Below are 6,000 nucleotides of genomic sequence, written 5' to 3' on the forward strand. Positions count from 1 at the left end.
TGAGTTGACGAAAGGAAAATATAAGCAGGGTGCTGAATAAAGTGATCACAACTTCGTAAAGCCCTCTACCTTGTAAGTAACAGCATTAAGCTAACTTAAAAATAACATTTTTGTGATTAGACATTTATGTGATAGAAAAAAAGGCCTTTCTATAACATTTTGTGCTTAAAGAAACGTTCACCCTTGAGAATGTGAAAACTGCCTGGGTGTTCTAAATCTGGAGTCCCTTTTCAAATCAATGTGGTTCCGATAAAAGGCATGATTTGTGTATACGATGTACAGAAAACAAGCATCTCCTAATTGGACTCTCAATTCGATTTGCAGTCTTTTTTGTCTCTCGTTTCTGTGGCGTCGCCTCTTTCTCGAGTTTTCCCATGACGTATTAGCAGGCAATTATGTTCTACTCGCAAGATGCTGCTTCATTGCCATTGATTTAAGTTTAATTCTCTCTTTATGCTTGGCAAGGACTGTTCGTTTTCATAAACATGGATACACTTACAATCGATTCTATGTTAATCCTTGAAAATTGACTTTTTTTCGTAATTTTCGATTTTGAAATGCCGTGAACTTAAGTTTCTTGCACAAGTAATATTCAAAGATTTTTGGACTACTTTTGTTCAGTTCAATCGAAACAATGAAGGTTGATTTTTCTAAAATACAGATGTGTGAAAAACTCACAAATTAAATCTGACATTTAGAATAGGGGAGAGATTATTCTCATGGGAATTATCATCAATTTAATGAATGTTTTACTTATAGATACGTAATAAATCCTGATCTGGGAATCAAATACGTTTCAGATGCACCTGTTTCTTTCTCACTCTGTCAACGATCGGGTTTTCACACTCTATAAAATTGTGATGACTATTTGCATACAGTTAATGTATTCTTCACAAATCTATTAGTAACCAATGTAAACTGTGTCCTCATTTAATTTTATTCTAAATTTGAATTCCTTGTGAGAGCTCTATCAGTAACTGGACAACATACTTAGTTATTTTCAATAAAAAGAATATACAAGACATCAAGTTATAGACTTTACCACTTAAATTAACATGCATCACACCTTTAAAGCACGTGCACCATTAAGATTGCTGAGAAAGAGTCTAAAATGAAGCTTTTCCTTGTACTTACATTAAACAGATTGTCTTTATTAGCATATCACTGTTCACTAAAAGCTCTAAAACATTATTTAATTTCATGGATTCGTGGTTTGTTAAAGCTATAACATTTCTTTTGGCTCTGAGAATTCTACTGTAAAAGGTTTCTTTTCTCATATTCATAAAGTAAGGGAAACAACTTATCTTACATTGCTTTTGTTAACCTTGGAAGAAGCTCAATGTCTAATTTCAAATTGCCTCTGGCCACTGTCCATTAACATATATTATTCCTTTAGTCAACATTTAAAATTATTTCTGCTTGATCTCATACAAATAGATCTCTAACATAGGCTTGAATTACATCTAAACCATCAAAATAGACTTGCATTACTTGTAGTCATCTAAACCATCCAAATAGACTTGCATTACTTGTATTCATCTAAACCATCAAAATAGACTTGCATTACTTGTAGTCATCTAAACCATCCAAATAGACTTGCATTACCGATATTCATCTAAACCATCCAAATAGACTTGCATTACTTGTATTCATCTAAACCATCCAAATAGACTTGCATTACTTGTATTCATCTAAACCATCCAAATAGACTTGCATTACCGATATTCATCTAAACCATCAAAATAGACTTGCATTACTGGTACTCATCTAAACCATCAAAATAGACTTGCATTACTGGTACTCATCTAAACCATCAAAATAGACTTGCATTACTTGTATTCACCTAAACCATCAAATAGACTTGCATTACTTGTAATCATCTAAACCATCAAAATAGACTTATATTACTGGTGCTCATCTAAACCGTCAAAATAGACTTGCATTACTGGTATTCATCTAAACCATCCAAATAGACTTGCATTACTTGTAGTCATCTAAGCCATCATAATAGACTTGCATAGCTGGTAGTCATCTAAACCATCAAAATAGACTTGCATTACTTGTAGTCATCTAAACCATCAAAATAGACTTGCATTACCGATATTCATCTAAACCATCCAAATAGACTTGCATTACTTGTAGTCATCCAAACCATCAAAATAGACATCTATTACTGGTAGTCATCGAAATCATCAAAATAGACTTCTGTTACTGATACTCATCTAAACCATTCACATAGACTTGCATTACTTGTAGTCATCTAAACCATCAAAATAGACCTCTATTACTGGTAGTCATCTAAACCATCAAAATAGACTTGTATTATTTGTAGTCATCAAAATCATTCAAATAGATTTCTATTACTGGTATTCATGTAAATCATCAAAATAGACTTCTATTACTGGTATTCATATAAACCATCAAAATAGACTTCTATTACTTGTAGTCACCTAAACTATCCAAATAGACTTCTATTACTGGTAGTCATCGAAATCATTCAAATAGACTTCCATTACTTGTATTCATCTAAACCATTAGTATTTACCTACAATACTTATACTGTAACACAATTACACCACCAACACATATGTTATTGTTTAATTTGTATTCTCACAAACTTATGTCATTCTTGAAAAGAAAATGGGAACTGATATATACCTGGCCACATTTAATATTTGACTCACGAATGTTTTTGAGTAGAACATTGTGTAATAAGTTTAATTATTCATCTAAAATCATCTTCAGTGCAAAAAGGTTCAACAGTTGTAGCATATAGTGGTGTGTTTTATCTACCTCTATATGATATTTGCCAACTTTTATCAATAATATTTCATGATAGCATCTTAATAGATGTAAACTGTTTGATTTATTACCTAAACGAGGGTACTAATAGCCCTTAAGTTATGACAAGACATAACAATCGCTCAATCGTTCAGGGAACAACCTCAAAGAAAAATCTTTATGATAAGAGTTTTATGACGATAAAGGTAGCTTTGAACATATCAGTAATAAAATCTCCTCAAGGCTAATGAAGCGTGAGCATACATAATCCTTGTCTGTGTTATTTATTTTCCACATTCATCCCTGGATCTTCTGTGACCTCTGCAGTAGTAAAGGAGTGCATGAATTACATCAAATGTAAGATGGTATGTATCAAATGTATACATCATAAATTTTCACACTCTTGGTCTCCTAACTATACATTCTTTATGTGTCAAGATCAATTTATAGCACCAGCTTTGTATCTGAGCAAGTCAGTTTCTTTCAAAAGACGTTTCTGGCTCTACCTAACTTGAGATGACGTACAGTTTAGGCGGGTTTATGCCACTGCTATATGTATCTTACCGACAAAATGTTGCTACTTTTGTTGTTTTGTTGTTGTTGTTGTTGTTGTTGTTGTTGTTGTTGTTGTTGTTGTTATTGTTGATGATGTTGTTGTTGTTGATGATGATGATGATGATGATGATGATGATGATGATGATGATGATGATGATGATGATAGTGAATATTGATGATGATGATGATGATGATGATGATGATGATGATGATGATGATGATGGTGGTGGTGGTGGTGGTGGTGGTGGTGGTGGTGGTGGTGGTGAAAATAATGATGACGATGATAACTTGCTCACTGTTGAGATGATGGTGATAATAATGATGACGATGATAACTTGCTCACTGTTGAGACATGATCACTTTCACACATGTTGAACTTGACTATGAACTTGACCTTTGTGCATCTCCCCCTGAATTATCATATGGCGCTACATCAACTCAACTCTTAAGATTGGATGCACATTTGTTATTTCTGTATTAGACCATTTAATCTGAAACTAATGTCGTTCATTTCAGTTGTTTATTAGTGCTCTTAAGTTTTTTTGAATATTTATGGTTGTATTATAGTTTTCCTGTTGGTCGATCAGTTAACCAATTTCTGGATCATGTCTTGGAGTTGTCTGTTTCTATTGCGTATGAATGAACATTTAATGTATATCTGATTTGCTTATCAGTTCTAGTTTCTATGGAAATCATATTGAAATAGATATATATGTAAAATAGTTCATAAAAGATAAGAAATGTGGTTCTTAATGATAAAATCTCTATTTTTGGTGATCATAAATTTGTTTACCAAGTGACCTTTGCAAATGTGTTGATATCGAAAAATAGTTAAGTGGGATTTACGAGGTACTTGACTCTTAAAATATACCACTGGTATCCTCAGACCCAACACATCTGAATATTCATTTACATAATTATTTCGTGTTGTTACACTTAAGATTAACAGACAATTTATTGTCTAAAAAGCTGACAAATTTACCAAAGTTCAACATCAAATATTAGCTTTTGTATGTGTTACGCGACATCCATGTAGATACAATCTCTAATTTCTATCTAGTCCCTAGGGTGTATGCTGAGGATATTTACGTGCGGCTTGTCTAGAATATGTTCCCTATAGAATACACGACAGTCGTCTCCAGTGACAATATGCCTTGTGTGTTCACTGCATTGCGTTTGATGGCAATCGCAAATTAACCAATACGCCTTTGGTTAAGAACTCGTTTTCATGATTCTACATGATGAAACCATATATAACAACTGTCTCAGGAATTGACAACCAAGACCATAAATACTAAAAACGATTACAGGACGTCGCCTGGTATCAACATATATGTGTAAGTTGATGACCAAGTAATCCTACTGTTTATGCCCCTTCACCTATGAGCAAACACATCACCATACATACCCTTGTTCCAAGTTGCACTTATCCCAGGAGTTATTTGCTTTGATTGACAAGGCGAATATTCTTATTTTTTTCTTTGACCTCCGGTGAAATGATCAATCCTGTTGGTACCAAGAGTGAATTTTTAGAGGACTTACAAAGTGTGTCAATGTTTGGAAATGTAATTTACATTAATGAAAACGTGACCTGAAAACACAGAAGCGAACATTGTACAACTCAATTTATTCCAAGACATGCAGAGATAAATACTTGCCGTTACCTTCGATACGTGCAACACAAAAAATCATATTAATAATGTTGACGTGAAAAGTGTCATATTCTGATCAATTATTTATTATTTTTTAAATCCCAACAAAATTCATAAACGGTACGTATATTATTTGAAATTATCCATTAAATATTTCATTATATTCTTATTTGTACATTTTTTTGAATCAGTATATCCATACTTTGCCAAATTTTTGAACCATTTTTCTCAATAATTTCTTCAGGTGGGTTCTATAATGACTCTTTAATTAAATGTCACTCAAAAAGACAATTATAAAGTAAAGATATCCTGCCTTAATATGTAGAAATGGATTATCAATTTGATAAAGGAAATACTTGAATGGATAAATGAGTTTATTACTGGGTAATATTTTCTATATAGTTATATAATTTACTGACTCTGTAAGATGCAACTACAGTAACTTATATAACTACTTTGTAAGGAAATGAAAATCCCTAAATAATACAATTGACACGGCGGATATGCCCTAACACCTTCAGTGACGTTGTAAATGGTGCCCCTCTAATGGTTTTGTTGTGTGCTGGACCTTTCCATCAACAAAATTTATGACCTACTGTGATTCAATGTCGTACTGATGGTCATGATGTCAGGGATGTGAACATCTGAAAGTCCCAAGACGTTAGTCAGTTTGATTGAGGGGAGCAAATTTCGTACCTTTTGATAAACTCAAGAGAATACATTAATCACAAAGACACTCAATAGTGCTGATCGATTTGTTGAATTACTGATGGCTGCATACAATGTGTGGAATACCTTCTCACACTAACACTAACTGGAATACACCATGCCGAACATAGCATAGTCGCAGGTCACTTTATGTCTGCAGATCACATATTGATAACGGTCACATTCTTGTTGATTATTCATATAAGTTAACACAATTAGCCAATGTTGTACAAAAAGGGCTGTCCTTTTGATGTAGGAAACTATCGCCTTATTTCAGTTTTACCAGTTTTTAGTAAGGTTTTTG

Source organism: Glandiceps talaboti, chromosome 5 (genome assembly GCF_964340395.1).
Source record: "Glandiceps talaboti chromosome 5, keGlaTala1.1, whole genome shotgun sequence".
In the NCBI taxonomy this organism is placed as follows: domain Eukaryota; kingdom Metazoa; phylum Hemichordata; class Enteropneusta; family Spengelidae; genus Glandiceps; species Glandiceps talaboti.